The sequence below is a fragment of the Zootoca vivipara genome, chromosome 3 (assembly GCF_963506605.1).
Source record: "Zootoca vivipara chromosome 3, rZooViv1.1, whole genome shotgun sequence".
Classification (NCBI taxonomy): domain Eukaryota; kingdom Metazoa; phylum Chordata; class Lepidosauria; order Squamata; family Lacertidae; genus Zootoca; species Zootoca vivipara.
The window spans coordinates 115,099,594-115,120,907 of NC_083278.1; the positions used below are offsets into that span (position 1 = coordinate 115,099,594).

The following is a 21,314-nucleotide window of genomic DNA, read 5'->3' on the forward strand; positions in this document are numbered from 1 at the left end:
GAATAATCTCTGTTTTTGAATCTGAAGACCCACATCATGCCTGTCACTGGCCAAATGGACATTAGTTCTCTTTGGGCTGCAGTTTGCTTCTTCTGGCACCTGTGGAAGGTGTCTGTGGCTCTGCAGCCATCATCAGTAAACAACAACAGCAGCAGCTGCAAACACTGTGCAGAATAAATGTGGTTTTCACCAGACTACCTGTTTGTAACTCTCTTCTCAAAGGCTGACCTTCCTTCCAAAGCAGGCTTTTGCCAAACTGCAGTCTGGGGGAGAACACTACCATTTTAGCATAGAAAATGTTCTACTGAAACTTTTATACTGGCACAAACTTTTAAAAAACTGTTAGGGCCTCTTCTTCTGCATTTTGATTCTTACTCCTAAGAGTCCCCAACCTGCTACACTGTGGATCATCTATCTTAAGACAACTTTAAATGTTTTTTAAACTGCCGATGGTGGTCTGCCGATGTTGCATTGGGCTTTTGATATTATTTTAAACTTTTGTAATTGTTGGTGTTTACTACTGTAATTTGCTTTGTGACATTTTATGTAGTAAGCAGTTGAATCGATGTTAAAAAATAATAATGGAGTGGGCAAGTGCTTGTTGTTTTCTTTCATAAAAATTAATAAAACTGTTGCTATTTTTATGCTCTTTCATTAGTAAAAAAAAAACCCAAAGAGAGATCCATCGAAGCAGTGCTTTTTTCTGGGGGGACGTAGGGGTACAACGCATACCCCTAAACGTTTTGTGAATCTTTGTACTTTTGTCCATTTACTGTATTTAATTTTCCTGATTTGAACTATAAAATGGTGATTTTCTTGAGTCAAAATGAGAGTATCCCTAAACATTTTTTAAAGCAAAAAAAGCGTGTTGCATCAAAGAATGAATTGAGAGTATACTTAAGAGCGCAGGATTAAAAACTAACAGCGAAAAGAGAATGTAAAGGAGCAGAACTCGATATGAATGGCCGGCTTTAGTAACAGCTTTTACATTTCATCCCAGCGTGTAAACAGCATGTGATGCGTTCAGTCGTGTGAGCATCTCTTGCACCCGATGTTTGAGGTGGTGTAGCCCCGGCATGCGTTCCTCATTTCAATATTAGGCCTTAGGCAAGTGAGGAAACAGCGAAGGGGGAAGGGGAAGTCATGGAGAATCCCATGCATGCACCCAGTGGCAGATCTTGCAGGAAACCAGCTTTCCAAGAGGATCATAGACCTGTAGGCCCTCTGTGATAGGTTAGATCCAGGTCAGAAAACCCTGGGGACTAGCAACTTGAAGGAAAAGAAGGTTTGAGTTGCTCCAGGTTGGTCGTGATTCCTTTTGGGAACAGAGCAACCAACCTGGGCAGATATCGATGGACCTGTCCACACTTACATGCTCAGTGACATGGAAGGAACATGTGGGAAACATGTGGGAAATGTTGCTCTTAAGCTGATGGGTGTGGGGACATGTGAAGGTTGGTGATGGATCCCCATGGGGCAATTCTCCTCTCCCTTCTATTAATCCTGCACGGATGAGTTTGTGAACTGTCTTCTGGTCTCATAATGGATGAAAGTAGCACTAGATAAACCGAGAAATATAATCTAGACATTGGATTAAGTCATCTCCCTGTCTGCCCAGCTCTGATAAAAAACAACAGCAGCAAATCAACGTCTTGTGGATACGGTGCTAAAATATATCATGAAACTTCAACAAGGATATGCCAAGACAAATTTGATAGACAGGTTAATTCATCAACGTCAGTTTAAGAGGAACCTGCTTTGATTCCCACGCCAAGTAAGCTACACATCACACAGGCAATGTGATTTTATGTGTCTGGTCTTGTGGCCTCCGGCTAAAGAGACCCAGCCCAGAAACAGCATCCACCATTAGTATACTACCAAATAGAAATGCATTTTTAAATTTCAGTCTTTCTCAGATACACAAGTCAAGGTCTTCATAGCTACCCACCACTTTTAGTAGTAGTAGTAGTAATAATAATAATAATAATGATAATAATAATGATGATGAACCTGTTGTTTTCAAAACACTAGTTGTAAATCATGCTATGTTGCTTTAAGCAAAGCAAAATAGCCCCAGCAGTAACAGACAGGCTGGGGAAAAAAACCTTTGGGAAACCAATGTACAGATAAAACACACCTACAGCAGGAAAGCTATATATAATAATTATTTAAAAAAATGGCAGGGGCAACCCAGATAGGTTGTTGTTGTTGTTGTTGTTAATAATAATAATTATTAATGCTAGAATGATAAATTAGCAGATGAGGTGTCTCCTTTTAATTCATTTCTCTACCAATACGCGAGATCTGCTCTCTCCTCTCTTTACTTTATCACCTTTTCTGTATACAATTTTCATTCAAATCCAGCATTCACTTTGCTTACTATTGGATATTAATGTTTTTCCCCCCGACACCTTTATTGGCATATATAAGACAATAAAACCATATAGACCGTCCATATGTGTTATAATTCTGAAGCATACAGGATGGCCCTTGTGGTCTCTTCCAACTCTATGATTCTATGAGGGAATCCTTGGCAATCACTATTATATAGGCCAAACTACCCCAGATTTAACTTCAAAGATCCTGGTCAAAAATTGCACCATAACTCTAGTGAGAACAGGAGAGTCATCTCTCAGTAGAGACTGCACCACCTGTTGTTTATTGGTGGGGGCCCCAAGCCACAGAGATGACATCGAAGGATCATCACGGAAGATGTTAAAAAGAGGGCAGTCCAAAATTATGTGGTCCAAAGAGTCAGGTACATTCTGACCAGAGGTGCAGAGTCTATTCTGGTAAGAGATGCCTCTGAGCCTTCCAGATAACACTGAGGATGGAAAGGCATTCAAGCGGGCCAGCATAAATACTCTGCGGTGTAATGGGGTCACTAGATTGTAAAAATAATTAGGCATCATTCCATGATGGGGTTGCAACCCCAGATAGGCAGGGGAGCATACGGAGGGCTGGGAAGGGTTGAAATTCATGATCTAGCAGCCTCTGCTTAATAAGTGCAAAAATGTGCGATTCCTCAAGTGGCAAGAGGAAATCCACTGTAAAGCCTATTTGCGTAAGTTTAAAACCAGGTAAAATTGTGTTTGTCTTTTAATAAAAAGGTTAGAAAGCTTTCTGGCCCTGTATTAAAGTGAATTTCCAGCCAGTATTTGAAGGTAATAATCCAGCCCCTTGTTTCTAGGAGATGCTGGCCCAACTCTGCGCATATAGCCAGATAAGGAACACAATTAATGTTATATATGAATGAGAGAAGTTGCCCCTGTAGGCAATGCATGGCATAATATTAACAACAAAAGATTCCTGGATCTCTTCACACCGCAAGCATTCTGGAAGTAGTGGGGGAAATCTTCCCCTTGAATATTACGATAGAATACGCAAAGGCCGAATAAAAGTAGGAACAAAGAACTAAGTGCGAACAAGAGAAAAAGAGACACACAGAGAGAATAAAAAGCATCACCCTGTGATGAAAATCGCAAACCATATTGAGGAACAGGAAGACTGGGCACTGGGAAGCTATTTCCACCCTAGACATCTTGTGCCTGTGTTGGCTGTCACAATTATTCCCATTCTAAAGATGGCAAACTGAGGCAAAGACTGACAACGGGGGCTTCTCATTGCATCTGAACCTGGAGCTGACTCTTAACCAACAGGGCTTTCATAAAAAGACAATGCTAAATTAAGTTTAGCTGCTCACCTCGGTCTTCCTTGCGATGGTCTCAGAGCATATCCCATCAAATTTCAGAACCCTTCCAGAGCTACCAAAACTAAAAGGTGTTCTCCCTGCTAGATGAGAAGGGTTAATGTTCTAAACTCGCACATGTACAGAAATGCTCTAAAAAGGCATCTCAGCTTTGTCAGTTGACTTCTGTCAGTGGTTTCCTGCCGACAACATCAGAACAAAGTGCACAAGAGGGGCTGCTGCTCTCTGGAGTCCTGGGGCCAATAACTCAGCCACTGTGTTTGCTCTGAGCTAATGTTAGACTTGTGGCCACTTCGTGGAAAAATGAAGCTTCCCCACGAGCCTCATGCTACTTTCATGTTTACGGGCCAAATTCTATTTTCGACCTGCTTCTTCCCTCCCAGACGTGGCCACATCTTCATTCATAGATGGCCAGATTGTTCTGCCAAGGGCAAGGTTCTTTCCAGATCTGGAGCCAATAAGCACACCAGTGGATGAAGAATAAGCAATGCTTTATTTACATAATGTTAACAGATAGCAGCAGGCATACAAAACACATAGAACCATAGAGTTGGAAGAGACCACAAGGGTCATCCAGTCCAACCCCCTGCCAAGCAGGAAACACCATCAAAGCATTCCTGACAGATGGCTGTCAAGCCTCTGCTTAAAGACCTCCAAGGAAGGAGACTCCACCACACTCCTTGGCAGCAAGTTCCACTGACGAACAGCTCTTACTGTCAGGAAGTTCTTCCTAATGTTTAGGTGGAATCTTCTTTCTTGTAGTTTGAATCCATTGCTCCGTGTGTGCTTCTCTGGAGCAGCAGAAAACAACCTTTCTCCCTCCTCTATATGACATCCTTTTATATATTTGAACATGGCTATCATATCACCCCTTAACCTTCTCTTCTCCAGGCTAAACATACCCAGCTCCCTAAGCCATTCCTCATAAGGCATCGTTTCCAGGCCTTTGACCATTTTGCTTGCCCTCTTCTGGACACGTTCCAGCTTGTCAGTATCCTTCTTGAACTGTGGTGCCCAGAACTGGACACAGTACTCCAGGTGAGGTCTGACCAGAGCAGAATACAGTGGTACTATTACTTCCCTTGATCTTGATGCTATACTCCTATTGATGCAGCCCAGAATCACATTGGCTTTTTGAGCTGCTGCATCACACTGTTGACTCATGTCAAGTTTGTGGTCTTCCAAGACTCCTAGATCCTTTTCACATGTACTGCTCTCAAGCCAGGTGTCTCCCATCCTGTATTTGTGCCTTTCATATATTTTTTTGCCCAAGTCTAGTACTTTACATTTCTCCTTGTTAAAATTCATCTTGTTTGCTTTGGGCCCAGTTGTCTAATGTGTTAAGGTCATTTTGAAGTGTGATCCTGTCCTCCCCTTCAGCTGCCCGGAGCTCCATGTAGAGCAGCAAAAGAGACCCCGGCCAACAGTCTCACAGCATCTGGGAGCTTGATATGTGAGCCCCTTCAGCCTGCAGCTTTTATAGCCAACTTTGATTTGATTGCACCTGGTTAGCAGGCATCACTCATGATCAGCCCAGGACACCGGCTGCGACTAATGCGGAGCAGCTGAGAGTCTCCAACCCAACTCACTGCAACTGGGTATCCTCCCCACTAGCCAATCAGCACTTAGAACACAGGAGACCCAGGAAACTCTCGACATAGGTGTGTGCAAAACAAGTTATACCATCATGAATTGGCAAACCTTAAATCGGGGATGTAAAAGGGAAAGAGACATGTGATCTAACTCCTCGAAATTACAGTGGTCTTCTGCGTTTCCCTTACACAGATCTGAGCTCAGGCTCACTTGCTTGAACCAGCCGTTGACACGATTCTGGGCCCTGAATCGCCCCCAACACAACCTGGGTTGAACACCTGACCGGATCTGGCACTGATTCAATTTGGGGGTAGGTCCAATGTATGTTTAGGGTCTTCAAAACCCTGTTTACACATACGGCTGCGGGGTGGGAAGGGGTCACAGCAGAGGAAATAATCCTGCCGGAATCGAATTCTCCAATGCGAGAACATGCTGGCAAAACAAGACACCCCCCCCCCCCGCTTCCTACAGTCTTCAAGATCGAATCATCTGCTCACCAGTGGGTTCAATCCTCTTCAGTTTGACTGAGTGTACTTGTTTCCTTGCTGGGAACAGCCACATGCAGGCAAAGCTTCTTCTCTCTTGCCCCTGACACCCCTGGATCAGTCTGCAAGGCCTGACTTGACCCACGGCGATCTGGGGCTGTCTCTGTCCAGCTCGGCCAAAGCCCAGACCCCCTCTCTGCCCAAATCAGTCCACCACATCATTTTGTCCACAGCTTCAGCCATAAGGCAGAGATTATTATTATTTATATATAAAAAGGAAAGCACCACCACTTGAAAATTACACACATTCCCAGCCAGAACTTATCACCTCAGAGTCAAAGTGTTCATTTATTGGAAAGGAAAACAGATTTTTAAAAATCGTGCCTTCAGATTTCTGGAAAGGGGACTTTCCTTGTAATAACTGAAATCCTGCTATGACATGCACACACACCAGAGGTCAGCAAAGAAACCTTTTGTGTCATGTTTCGTGAACTATTTTGACACACCGAACAGAACAGAAGCCAAGCCCTCAGCTCAACTTGACTGCTCCTCCGCCTTCAGACAGTTCTGTCACCCTCCATTTCATAGGCCAGTTCATCCAGCCATTAATTTTTTTTTAAAAGTCATGTGACAGGCTTTCCTGATGAAGCAGTTTTGAGGACATGTTGCTGATGCTATTGCCTGTCCCTGTCTCCCAGTGGTTAGAAAGTTCGTTTAAAAAAAGGAGAGTTCCTGTTCAAGTCTGCCCCATCCCCAAAGGAACTAATTCCACCCCAAATCCATGGCCCAGATGAATTATGAGGATGATGATTCTATTTATACCCGGCCCATCTGACTGGGTTGCCCCAGCCACTCTGGGCGGCTTCCAACATATATAAAAACATAATAAAATAGTCAACATCAAAAAACTTCCCTATGCAGGGCTGCCTTCAGACGGCTTGGGGGTGGGGGGTCGGATAACTCCATACCCTCCAACATTTATCTCACGAGAATAGGGATGTCCTACCATACCCTCCAACCAGGGGCGAAGGAAGGCTTCGTGACACCTAGGTCAGGCTACATAGGGCATATGTGCGGCGTCGCTACAAACCATGCATGCGCCGTACAAAGCGATGCCGCACATGCCCGCAGGGTGACTTCTTGTCATCCTCGCAGACATGGAACCCAGGGCGAACTGCCCCCCCGCCCCCCGTTGCAACGCCACTGCCTCCAACATTTGTCCAATGAAAAGAGGGATACCCTAAGGAAAAGCGGGACATTCTGGGATCAAACCAGAAACCAGGACGTCTTCTGTAAATCCAGGACTGTCCCTGGAAAATAGGGACAATTGGAGGGCCTGAAATGTAAAAATGTGTGCAGGACATGGATGTGTGTGTGACTTTGAGATTTTGGGTTTTTTTAAATAAAAAAAATTCTGGACACTCTCCTTGCGAGGGCTGTGTGTGTGTAAAGAGTAGAGAAGTTTTCAGCCGGATGTTTAGCCAGACTCAAACACTGGACCATAAGCCCTTGATGCAGCAGCAAACATCAACAAATTGAATATTCATATGGGAGATATTTCCAGGGAGCAGCTACCCCCAGCCCCCTGCAATTCAGAGCATGAGAATCACTGCCGGTTTCTTGATACATTCCACCCCAAAGCCTTCTGCTCTAATTGGCCTCTAAACTTTGTCTATTTAGCTACAGTGATCCGAAGGTCAAGAGATGGAACATCCCGGCCAGTTGAAATGCTGATTCCCACTCCAAACTGTGTTTCCATTTTAAATGATGTCCAATTTACGGACAACCGTCCTCTTGCACAGGGACAGCCTGGGCTTAGGGAAACAGCAGAAGGGCGTTGTCAGAGATCTGCGTTCTCACACACTCAAAACACAAAATCAAGCCTCTGTTTAATTTAGAAAGGTTTTATACACTGCATAACGTTAAGAAAGAGAGAGGTGAGCATCAAATGGCCACCTGTTGAGAAGAGAAGATTCCCTGGAAAAGACCCTGATGCTGGGAAAGATTGAGGGCACAAGGACGAGATGGTTGGACAGTGTTCTCGAAGCTACCAACATGAGTCTGACCAAACTGTGGGAGGCAGTGGAAGACAAGAGTGCTTGGCATGCTCTGGTCCATGGGGCCACGAAGAGTCCGACACGACTAAACCACTAAACAGCAATGACCTGTAATGCCTAGCAAAAAAGCTAGGACATTTTTTTTTCATTTCATTTTAAATTATTTCCCAATAGCTTTTGATTACTTTACAAGTCCACCACATATGATAAAACTCTGTCAGGGATTCTTTAGCTGAGATTCCTGTATTGCGAGGGGTGGGGTGGACTAGAGGACCCTCAGGGGTCCCTTTCCAACTCTACAACTCTATGTTTTTTGTCTAGGCACCTGGAACCTCCCTTGCAAGGAATCTTGAATAAAACCTGGCAGGTCTTAGGACCCAGCCTCACTTGTTAAAAAAGAAGAAAAACAGGCATTCTTTTCTCTTTTGGGTCTCTTCAGGGTTATGTCTTAGTGGGAGGTAGGATCCCAGGCTGGCTGGCATGAATGAGAGACAGCGGACAGAAATACCGGCGTGAAAAGCCTCAAACTGGAATAGTACGGTGGTAGCTAGGCAACGGCCTTGACGCAACCACACACACACACACACACACACACACACGGTGGGAGAGAAGTCCCTTTGAAAAAAACGAGAAAAAGATGCACACACATTTTTCAAAGCCAAGAGAGACACAGCCAGTGACCTGGAGGTTTGGAGGAGGGCTGGAAACAACAACATCAGCAGCAGCAGCAGCACAGCTGAAGATATTCAAGTTAGAAAGCCGAGCGAGAGAGGCAGAGCAAAGCCTTGAAGTCTCATCACTGGAATATTAATGGGGGATGCCCTTGATGCCATGCAAATTCTGGTAAGTTTAATATATTTTTAACTCTCCAGCTTCTCTGCCACCTTCCATCCTACCCACCACCTGAAAGGAGACAGGAAATGATAGTTTCCTGAAGGTGTTACTGGTACCTTATCAATGGTGTGCAAATTCTCGCACCCACCCTTACCCCAGGGCTCTTGCCACCAGGTGGAGACGTTGACATTTACGCATCTTGTTCCCGCGGGCAATTTCATCCCATATATACCTATGTGCATATATTTCTAAAAACCTCAAAGGTTGCGACTGCAAGAGTGCAGCTTTGGCAGCCGGCTCTGCAGAAAGGAACACGCCCCTTCGTTCCCTAAAACCTGCTTAGAGGAATTAGGATAGATGTCTCTCTGCTTATCTCCCAAGAAGGGAAGGCAGGCTTTATTTCTGAGCCTGTTGTTTGCTGGGTGTGAGCAGCCCCACAACTACGCTCCTTCTGACCGCTCTCTCTCTCACACACACACCCTGCCAAGAAGTCATGAGTGGTGCAGGACGAAATCCGGATCTTGACACATTGGATATTGAGGGACCTTATGGAAGCGCGGTGTCAACGTGGGAAGGACAATAGGATGCGAGGTTTCAAGCAAGAGCGGCCAAGATGCCTTCCAGTTGTGGGGAGATGGGGAATGGGGAGCAGCGCTTTGAATGAAGGAGCACCCACAAATACAGCAGCAGCGAGCAGAAAAGGTGGTGAGATTCTGTTCGAACCCATGTTGTACCTAGTTGAATGTGATGGGTCCTGTGGCTTCTGTGGCTGGAGAGAACAAGGGCTGGGCAGATCTGCCCATTTCTGTTTTCCTTATTCTTCCAGTCTTGAACCCAGTGCTCCACATTTCCCCATGGAAAAAATCTACTAGTCCTCATGAACATTCCTCTGTATTTTAGTGCAAATTTCTCCACCTGCGCACATTTCTGTGTGCATTCCCCTCACCCTGATTTTCCTTTTTTTTTTTTGCAAAGCAGTTTCCCCCAGTTTAATACATTTTTATATGGTGTGTTCACCAATATGTGCATTTCTTTGGATACTTCATCCCAGCGCCTGTCACTTGCCTGGAGAATTGCACAGCAAAATTGCACAAGTGTGAACTTCAGAAGAGGACTGCGTTCCAATCCGCAGATTATTTCAAAAAGTGCAAATTTTGTAGGTTCACCCTTAAACGAGAACTGGGTGGAATTTCTCCCCTCAGAGCCTGTGATTTTCATATGATTGCAGACTCAGCAGCACACCCCCACACCCCGTCTCTTATTTAGCTTCGAAAGCCTTTCTGAAAAGGTTCCACACCCTTTGCAGTTCTCATTGATGAAATGGATTGGCTCCCCCTCCCCCTCCCCTTTTGCCTGCTGTTCTGCATCCACTTTTTGAAAATGCGAAAGAAAAGCAATACAAAGCTAGTGACAGATTTTGATCTCAGCCCTTGGGGGGGGGGAAGATGCTCAGGGGATCTGCTTGGCATGCAGAAGGTCTCATGTTCAACCCTTTGATTCCCCAAGTAGGGAACATCTCTTGCCTCAGACCCCGGAAAGTCACTGCTCAGATGAACCAGTGGTCTGAGTTGGTATACCAAGACACCTTCCTAAGTGCCTAACTCCCAAGGATCCAAGATTGGAAAGGCTGTTTTAGAATCCAAAAAGAAAGTAGGAAAGGTGTGCTCTTGTTGCGTGGACAGGTGGAGTCCCCTCAGCCCCAGGTGACCCCTGAGCGGAACAATGACAATGAGACAACTTGCTATGGGATTAAAATTGGCCACAACTTTATTAAGATTCAGATGTAGGGAGACCTTGGCTCAGGCATTGGGCATTTATCCTTCCCAGTCCCCAGCTAGGGATCTGAGAGACTTCAGGGTTATCCAGAATGTGTGGGGATTGGGCTGGCTCTGGAGATCATATGTTCAAGCCGAGAGCCCGCCCCCCGTTTCGCCGCCATTGGAGGGGAGAGCAATGACAACCTCTCAGCGTATGGCCAGTGCCTCCCCTCAATACCCCTTTAATGAGGAACCCTGGTATCACCGCCACAAGGGAGGCGTGGGTCACTGCTTCTCCCCCCCCCCCATTTAGGAAGATAGACGCAGGGGTCAGCAAACTTTTTCAGCAGGGGGCCGGTCCACTGTCCCTCAGACCTTGTGGGGGGCCGGACTATATTTTGGAAAAAAACATGAACAAACCCAGAGAGGCATTTTAAATAAAAGGACACATCCTACTCATGTAAAAACACCAGGCAGGCCCCACAAATAACCCAGAGATGCATTTTAAATAAAAGGACACATCCTACTCATGTAAAAACACCAGGCAGGCCCCACAAATAACCCAGAGATGCATTTTAAATAAAGGACACATTCTACTCATGAAAAAACATGCTGATTCCTGGACCGTCCGTGGGCCGGGTTTAGAAGGCGATTGGGCCGCATCCGGCCCACAGGCCTTAGTTTGGGGAGCCTGGACTAAAGGATTCCGCCCAATGCCTGAAACTGCCAAAGTTGTGACATTTTGCTATGGGAAAGGTAAAACCTGCCAATGCAGGATAATTCCTTTCTGGCCCTTCAACAGCGACCTTGACATAGCAGCGCCTGCGTGCCTGTGGAGAAGAGGTTAAGGTGCAAAAGAAGACTTAACTGAGGGAGGGCAGGGTGGGAGAAGCTCTGGAGCCGACTGCTGCTTCTCAGTTAAGATTCACTTTCTGTTGTTTGGGCAGGCTGGTCCCTCCCCTTACCTGGCCAATCCCTTTGCAATGCCTCCCCAGGTGGGATTGGGCGATTGGCTGAGGTAGGTGGAGGCCTCCAGGTATCCTCCTGGGGAGGATGAGGCCAGCCTGAACTACCAGGAGTCGCATTGGGTTTCAGGGGGGGGCTGCTTGTGACCCCATTTGATGTGGGGAGTGGTCATTGTTTGCTATTAAATGGGGTGGATCCATTCTTAGCATAGTTTGCAAATATGCACGTTTCAAAAATGTACCTACCTAAAAAGGCAGTATGCCACAAGGCAAAGGAACTTTGATTATTATAATTATTAATTAATTGACATTATCATTGCCATCATCACAATCACACCTGTATCCCTCCTTTCAACCAAGGAGCTCAAGGCAACGGTCATCATTCTTTACTCCCCTTTTTTGCAAGGTAGGAGCTCCATGACTGTGGTGGGATTTGAACCCAAGTCTCCCCAATCCTTGTCCAGCACTCTGACCAGTACATCGCACATGCCTAGAAATGCTGGATTTCTTGAGTTAAAATTCTGGCAATCTTCGCACCATGTGACACCTCTCCCCCACACACACCAAAGGTCAAGCAAACAGACCCTGGGACAGATTTCCCCAAGGGCATAATACGCAGATATAATACGAATCTCCCATTTATTATTAATTGGCTTAGTTTCTATATTTGTTTACCCATTTGCAGGCTCACGTCCATCCATCCATTTAAATAAGCAGGATGTTATTTTTTTTTCTTTTTTCTTTTTGCAATGCACAGCTTTGGGAAGGTGGAAAAATGCTGTTCTGCAATTTCTCAACCGCCTTCTGCAAAAGCACTAGAAAATTGCATCCTGTCGTCAGCAAACACTAAGGACTCTCAGCAGGGCTGGCATGAATTTGTTCCTGCAAATTCTCTTATGATCCTTTTTTTACATCAAATATTTAGCGGCGTGATAGGAAATCGAAATGATGGCCTCATGCTGATGATAAGCAGAATTTCAAGTTGTTGGGTTGTTGTTTTTTAAAGGGGTATCTGGAGCCTTGATCAATCGTTGGCCCTTGCCCAAGGATGCCATATAGTGGCATAGGTTTGATATGGATGGCAGCCTACTGAATGGTCACTTAGCACTGTGTACATGCAGGACTCAAACCAGGGGTGGCTAGTTGGTGCCCCGCAGGCCATTTCTGCCCAATCGGGCGCTTGGGGCGGCGCACATGCCCTGTGCCCAGGGGCGGGGCCACCTACCTGCGGGGGTGGGGTGAGCCAGGCAGGATGCACCATGGGGCCTTCGAGGAGCCTGCCTCCTCCTCCCACTCAGCCACCCTACAGTTGGGGGGGGAGGCAGCGGGCAGACTGTTTGGGCAGCGTGAAGCCTGCGGAAGCCCAGCCCACCGCGTCTTTCCCAGGAGAGATGCATGGCTCAGGCGTGCTGCAGGCCCCATGGTGAGTGCCGCCTGGCATTTTGTCACCCCCCCCTTAGTGGTGACACCCGGGGCGGTCCGTCCCCACTGCACCCCCTTCCTCTGCCCCTGTTTCTATCCCCCCAAAAAGTTTTAGGGTCTAAATTGGGTGGGGCACCTTTGGCCCTCCAGAACTGTTGCTGACCTACAATTCCCACCAGCCATTCCATTTGTCTATTTCGCTCCTCCAAATGTAGGCAAGTATTCGGAGGGGTGGGGTGGGGTGGGATTGCCCATGCATCACACTATAAAGCAAAAAAATTAAAATCTCTTTTCAAACTGGCACCCAGTTTTCTTTCACATAACCCAACACCCCTCTGCTTGTTTTTCCCTTGCCACTGAAGGACAGGAAAGAAAGTGTGGCTGTGGAAGATTCCCCCCTTTTTTTATTCTTTTGAAGAGCCTTATTGCTCACTCGTGGCTTCAAAGCTTGCTGGCCATCTCTTCGCTGATCGCTATGGCAACATTTATCAATGCAATGTTGCCACAGAGAAGATGCCGAAGCTTGATGAAGGACCCACCGACTCCCAGGTGTGGCTCCTGTCAATAAAACAAAAACAAAACAAAATTTCTTCTTCTTCTTCTTCTTCTTCTTCTTCTTCTTCTTCTTCTTCTTCTTCTTCTTCTTCTTCTTCTTCTTCTTCTTCTTCTTCTTCTTCTTCTTCTTCCCATGAGCAGAAGAACAGAAGGGGGGAAGTCATTCCCCAGTCTGAGAGTACACTAAATATAGTACATTTCCAAAAGGAGTCAATGTTGTTTGGAGACATGGTCTCTAAGTCATTCATAAGAAGGTGCTATCTAACAGCGCAGGATATTTTAGGATAAACACTTGCTAAAAGTGTGCCTCACACTCACACATATTTGCATCTGCATAGATGCACACATAGAAATAATTACTGTAATTGAAACTGAAATTATAGTCAACAAAGCTGCAAAAAAGCTAATGCAATTCAACAAATGGCATCAGACCACACCTGGAGTCCTGTGCCCAGTTCTGGTTCCACAGTTTAAGAAGGATATTGACAAGTTGGAGCATGTGCAGAGGAGAGCGACCAAAATGATCAAAGGTTTGGAAACCAAGCCTTATGAGGAATAATTAAGCAATTTGGGTATGCTTAGCCTGGAGAAGAGGAGACTGAGAGGCAATATGATAGCCATCTTCAAATACCTTCACATTGAAGATGGAGCAAGCTCATAGAATAATAGAATCTTAACATTGGAAAGGACCCAGGGGGCAGTAGATTGTAGAGCTGGGAGGGAACCCAAGGGACATCTAGTCGAATTTCCTGAAATGCAGGATTCACAGCTAAAGCATCTCTCACAGATGACCACCCAACCTCTGTTTAGAAACCTCCATGGAAGGCGAGCCCATCAACTTCTGAAGTGGGGAGCCCATCCACTGCTGAATGGCTCTCACCAGCAAAGTTCTTCCTAATGTTTAGTCAGAATCTCATTTCTATGTTGGCAGCCCTTCAGATATTTGAAGAGGGCTATCATATCACCTCTCAGTCTTCTCATGCCTAACTTATTCAACTGTTGTCTCCAGCCTCTTGGTCACCCTCCTCTGAACTCGTTCCAGCTTGTCAATATCCTTCTTCATGATGGTTTTCATGGGGGCTGCAGCATGTGAGAGGGGTTTAATTCTCCTCCCTGCCCAGGTCCTAACAAGAATAGCACCATTCCTTCACAAGATGAAACGCTTGTGCTGGTGGGACATTCAATATAGCACAATGTGGAATACCTATTTGTGGGTACATATGTTATTGGTTTACCTTTTATGGGCTTTTATGGGCCATAGCTCAGTGGCAGACCACATGCTGTCCATGCAGAAGCCCCCAGCGTCTATCTCTGACATCTCCAGGTCAGTCTCAGAATAAGTCAACTTCTTGAATGGATTGAGAGATAGCTAGTCTGACCCTTACTCAGGATGGGCACACTTTGGACCAGGCATCCCCAAACTGCGGCCCTCCAGATGTTTTGGCCTACAACTCCCATGATCCCTAGCTAACAGGACCAGTGGTCAGGGATGATGGGAATTGTAGTCCAAAACATCTGGAGGGCCGAAGTTTGGGGATGCCTGCTTTGGACCAATGCTGCTTTGCCAATACACTAGTGGCCAAAATTGTGGAAACCTTTTGGAAAAAGTGTATTTCTGAGGTTTGATGGTTCATAACCCCTGATTGGCTCTCTAAATGCTCATGCTCATTGGCTACATTCAAATGGAGGAAAGCTACTGCATACGGTATCAACCTAAGCAAGTCATTTTTCTGGTTATTTGGCTATAACTTTTTGGCTATAATGTTTTTCTGGTTATTTGGCTATAACTTTTGATAGAATACAGATAATTGAACAACCTTTGTTGCATTACATTCTTCATTAAAGGATCTTTCCATTGATATATAATTGTATGGTTTTACTCCAAAGAAAAGTGGTGTTATGAGCAATCAAACCTCAGAAAAACACTTTCCCCCAAAAGGTTTCCACAATTTTGGCCACTAGTGTAATATGGGGCATTTGGGTCGTGTGAATGAGGTCGTTGCTCTGAACACCCATTTACTGTCAAATCCTGTCGCTTTCTGAGGTGTGCAGGGTCCTATAGATTAAATGTCCCTCCCTTCACATACTGACATGCTCTGCACAGGTGCAATGGATGTTTTCCAACTCTCTGAGGGTAATGAGCCATGCCTCCCCTTCGGCTAAAGTTGCCTCATTTTACTCCAAAGAACTGGGAGGAATGCAAAGATCATACTTGGCTTTGGTTCCAATGCCTTTAAGAAGGGGTTGAATTTCTCTAGGATACAGAAGGACTTTGTCAACAAAGAGCTTAGAACTTCTTCTTATCTGGTCAGGGAAGATCCTGAAATCTGCCAGCTTTGTGGCTGGAATCTTTTCATAACTGCTTGCATTATGCCGCCCTTATCTGGATTTCTGATCTCCACCTGACGCAGCCACTCCTTGCAAACGTCCTTAAACCCTCTCTTTTTCTTTTCTTAAAATGCTTCCTGGTTATGAGCAGGGCTGCTTGTGACTTTTTTTAAAAGTTGGGTGACAATATGTGAACTATGTAACGGGAGCTCCTTCAAGCTGCAAAAGAATGCTAATTGCTTAAGTATATACTCAAATACCAACCTCTCCACGGTAATAATGCAAACACAGTCGAGTTACGCACTTGGAGGTACTTGATTAAAGAATGAGGTTGTGGCATCAGAACGTTCTAAGCACCGCTGTTAGTTTTTCCACGGAGGTAGGCGGCGGCGGTATCTCTGTGTTGTGCAAGCAATGAAGATCTCACAATCTAATTCCGCAAGGTTGAAGGTGACTCTGCTACCCCTTGCAAACATCTCCTCCGTCACAGGAATCATAAAATTGGAGAGTTGGAAGGGACTCTGAGGCTCATCTAGTCCAACCCCCTTCGGTGCAGGAATATGCAGCTGTCTCATATGGCGACTGATCCTGCAACCTTGGCATTATCAGCACCATGCTCTAACCAGCTGAGCTAGGAGGGGAGAGTGCCCTTGTGCTCTTGAGTGGTTATGTGATCTGCTGGAGCACAAGGGCAATTGGTGGTCCTCCATTGCTCCAGCAAATGAATGAGGTGATAGCAAAGCTTTCAGGTTTGCTTGTGACCTTTTACTGCAGCCCTAAAGAGAGTCAGAGAATGAGAAATATATTGGTAACCAAGCAGAGGCCAGATTCGCAGAGGTTCCTGCTTCACAATAGCTGTTTAAAAGGCAGTAGGTCTTTGCAAGACTGCATTTCTAATTAAAAGCCATTTCGGTCAGCTGATGACCTTTCATTAAAGTTCAATATCTTCCACATCTTGAACCTATGCAATGAGAAGTAATCACCACTGAGGTCAAGGAAGCTTACTCACAGGAAACGATGCACAGGAGTTGGGATTGCTGTCATGCTAATCCTAATCAATTGGCTATCATGTTATTTACTTCTGCTCTTTTGGGGAAGATGTTGGTGTTAGACACACACATTAGATGTATCCCCATTGAGGCCAAGAGGCCAAGCCAACTGCTCTGATCGTCAGCACTTGAAAAGCACTGTGTCTTTGTCCATGCTGGTTGATTCCAAACAGTGTGGGCCAAACCAGGTCACTTGATGTCATTGGGATGTCAGGTGATTGACAGGTAGGTAGCCCCACCTGGGTAGATCATCTCCTAGAGAACTCCAAGACGTTTCTTGGTGGGGACACCAGCATGCAATTCTTTCACCACACTCCCAAATCAAGATTGACCCTTCCACAACAAAGTATATATGGGTGGTAAAGGTAAAGGTAAAGGGACTCCTGACAGTTAAATCCAGTCGCAAATGACTCTGGGGTTGCGGCGCTCATCTCGCTTTACAGGCTGAGGGAGCCGGCGTTTGTCTGCAGACAGTTTTTCCGGGTTACGTGGCCAGCTTGACTAAGCTGCTTCTGGCACAATGGAACACTGAAACCAGAACAGCACACGGAAACGCTGTTTACTTTCCCGCCGGAGCAGTACCTATTAATCTACTTGCACTTTTGGCGTGCTCTCGAACTGCTAGGTTGGCAGGAGCTGGGACTGAGCAACGTGGGGATTCAAACCGCCAACCTTTTGATCGGCAAGCTCTAGGCTCAGTGGTTTAGACCACAGCGCCACTCGCGTCCCTATATGGGTGGTAGTGTGGTTCAAATGGTAAACTGCCTCGCCAGGAATCCAGTGTTGCTCTGAGACATGTTCTGTTGTAAGTGACAAATAAATGCAAATAATAACAATCATTAGTATTTGTCAAAACAAAATAACAAAATCCTTCCAGTAGCACCTTAGAGACCAACTAAGTTTGTCATAGGTATGAGCTTTCGTGTTCATGCACACTTCTTCAGATACACTGAAACAGAAGCCACCAGACCCTTATATATAGTCAGAGGGTGGGGAGGGGTATTACTCAGAAAAGTGGTGGGAATGGGTGATTGGCTGATAGGGGTGGTAAACCTGTTGATGACTGTTAATTGCAACTCATTACCAAGCTTAAAACCATGGAGAGACCTGGTCTGAATAGGGACACTGGATGCTTATCTCATTATACATGATAAAGCTTTCTTTAGCACCTCAGCCCTTGCTTTTCCCTGCAAGACCAATTACAGTCGCTAACAGTCGTTAACATCTACAGGTTCACCACTCCTATCAGCCAATCACCCATTCCCACCACCCTTCTGAGTAATACCCCACCCTCTGACTATACATAAGGTTCTGGTGACTTCTGTTTCAGTGTATCTGAAGAAGTGTGCATGCACACGAAAGCTCATACCCATGACAAGGTGCTACTGGAAGGATTTTTTTATTTTGTTTTGACTGCGTCAGGCCAACACGGCTACCTACCTGTAATTAGCATTTGTATTAAAATTAAAATACATTGTGAGCAGCCCTGGGACTTTTCAAAGTTAAGTTCTCTCTCTCTCTCTCAATTTCCAGGCTGACATATTTGTTCCTGATGGCTTTAATTGATTGCTCAATATATTTTTATCACACAGATGGTAGTTAACCTCTCCTCTGGCTGGAGGGACTTTCAAGGCTGACTGCAGTCCTGTTGGATACATGAACGCTCTTTCCTCGAAGAGAATCTCACCGATTTGCCTCCAAACGTTACAAGGAAAAGGCAAGCTGGAGTGGAGACAGGTAAGTCCCGTTTACCTCAGCTTCAGCTTATGAATTATGGTGGAGGGAGTGGAGAGGGAAAACGAATTCCCTGCATGAAGAGCCAGTTGCATTTATGGCTCTTGCTAAACCGCTCCCCTTGATTAAGAAGATCTTCCTCTAGATAGGGCAATAGATTCACAGTAACCATGGTGATGGGTCTCCCCAAGTCAAAGGTCGTTGGTGCAGCCATTGTTTTGGACCGGTGCAGCAGATGTCTGAGAAGGAAGTAAATAACCCCAAAGTGCAGCTAAAAATAAAAGCGGCTGGGCTTTGTATTCTTCCCTGTCCTGAGGGCTCAGGGAGGTTTACAGACATTGGAACGTCAAAGAAGGAACAGACCAAAGTCTCTTCTAGTCCAGCTTCCTGTTCACCAGCCAGATCGAAAAGAATCCAAGGAACAGCATCTGCACTGAATGCAGAAGGTCCCAGGTTTAAGTCCCGGCATTTCCAGGTCCGCTCTGCTTCCACAGCAGGAGGCATCAACTTTCTGAAAACCAGTTGCTGGAACCCACAGGAGGGGAGAGTGTACTGCTCTTGTGATGGGGTCCTGTCTGCAGTTTCACCACAAGCATCTGTTCTTCTTCTGCCTATTGTAGCAGCTGCATTCACTGTGCTAGATGCTGTATGATTTTAAATTGCTTGCTCATAGCTTCTTTTATTTCTTATTTTGTCATTATATGCATAATATATCTATCTATCATCTATCTATCTATCTATCTAATTTGTATTTTAATTTAATTGTTTCTTTTATGCTTGCTTTGATATTTTTATTGTTAGCCGCCCTGAGCCCGGTCTTGACTGGGAAGGGTGGGGTATAAATATTATTATTATTATTATTATTATTATTATTATTATTATTATTATTCATAATTACTATACTAATTATTCATAATTACTATATCTATCTATCAACTATCTATCTATAATTAAATTTTCTGTTTTACAATGTAAAATATTCATTTAGACAATCTCAAAATATCAATGACTTCCCTTCTTCTCTTTCCATGGTTCATTTCGCATAACATAAATCCATGCATATTTTATATAAGCCAAACCATCCATTATTCCATCCATCAAAACTTATTTACACTGTTGAATTTATCTTAATGCTGCCAACGTTTTCAAATGTACACAATCCCCCCCCTATATTCAAAAAAATGTTTTCCAATCTTCTTTAAACCTATGTATTTCTTGTTCTCTTCTTCTGTATGTTAAGTCTGCGAGTTGTGCATATTCTGTCAACTTAAGTAGCCATTCTTCTTTGGTTGGGACCTCACTGATTTTCCATTTTGGGGCTAACATAACATGGGCTGCAGTAGTGGCATACATAAGTAACCTTTTTTCACACCTGGGAATTTCTGTCTGAATTATCCCCAACAGAAAGGACTCTGGTTTTTATGGAAAAGTGCTTTAAGACTCCCCCCCCCCCCAATTTGTTATGAATTATTTCCCAATATTCTTTTACCCTTTTACAGGTCCACCACATATGAAAGAACATACCCTCAACCTCATTGCATTTCCAACACTTATATGATTCAGTCTTATATACCTTAGCAAGTCTTGTTGTTGTTGAGTCGTTTAGTCGTGTCTGACTCTTCGTGACCCCATGGACCAGAGCATGCCAGGCACTCCTGTCTTCCACTGCCTCCCGCAGTTTGGTCAAACTCATGTTGGTAGCTTCGAGAACACTGTCCAACCATCTCGTCCTCTGTCGTCCCCTTCTCCTTATGCCCTCCATCTTTCCCAACATCAGGGTCTTTTCCAGGGGGTCTTCTCTTCTCATGAGGTGGCCAAAGTATTGGAGTCTTATTTTCAAGTAGTAATTCCAGACTTGCATTATATGCATCTTTATGCACACTTGATTGATAACATTTATATCCTACCCCTTTCTCCAAGGAATTCAATATGACATACATGCTTCTCCCGTTCTCCATTTAACCTCCACAACCACCCTGCGAGGTAGGTTACACTGAGAGACTATGACTGGCCCAAGGTTACCCAGTGACCTTCAGGGCCAAGAGAGGATTTGAACCCTGGTCTCCCAGGTGCTAGTCTGACTCTCTAACCACTGCACCACACTCTTTCTCTTGAGCCTAGTGTGTACATTTTTTGCATCCATTACCTGCCTAAAAAACTGCATTGAAAATTCAGAGAAATGTGGGTTTTGAAGAATGGAGGTGTTTTGGTTTGCAATGGCCTTATCATCACCTCTCTCCTTTAGATGACTTATGTTTATTAAGATGAGTCTCAAATTATCTACCTGTATTATCTTCCTACTCTCCAAAAAAAAAAGCCCAATTAACTGCCACAAGGGAGCCAGAGATTCACTTTCTTCTCTCTCTCTCTCTCTCTCTCTCTCTCTCTCTCTCTCTCTCTCTCTCTCTCTCTCTCTCTCTCTCTCTCTCTCTCTCTCTGAATGCCTTTTATCAACATCCCATTTAGAGCATCTGCCCCCAAAACAATGGCGACGTTGAGGAGAAAGAAGACCTGTGTTCTCTATAAAGATTTGTTTTTCAATAGCATTCTTTCTGTGAAAGGATTCCCCCAGAATAATTGCAGACTTGGTGTCGGAATTATATGAATTCCCAGCAAGCGTTCAGCAGGCTGGACAATTACCCAATAACTCAAATTACATTTTAATGCATTTGCATGAGGTCGTTCCAGGAGTTCATTTCTGGCCACGTTCCCAGGTGGACAAAAAGTTGGTTTTGCTTTACACTGCACTTTTAGAAGAAGAAGCTTGAACTATTTCTGAATCCAGCACCAGATCTAATTGTGTCATTTTGGAGAAAGTCCCATTCC

The 21,314-nt window shown here is 44.9% G+C and overlaps 1 protein-coding gene across 3 annotated transcripts in view; it reads left to right on the top strand.

The window, feature by feature from the left end:
- The first annotated feature begins 8,524 nt into the window (after positions 1–8,524).
- Positions 8,525–21,314, top strand: part of FAM167A (family with sequence similarity 167 member A) — a 50,096-nt gene continuing 37,306 nt past the window's right edge. The window contains exons 1-2 of one of the 3 annotated variants that reach the window (XM_035110884.2): positions 8,525–8,687; positions 18,347–18,491. The gene's annotated coding sequence lies outside the window, so the exon portion shown is untranslated. Of the gene's footprint in view, positions 8,688–18,346; positions 18,492–18,596; positions 18,964–21,314 lie in introns of those variants that run through there. The other 2 variants (XM_035110881.2, XM_035110882.2) reach the window with 2 other exon arrangements.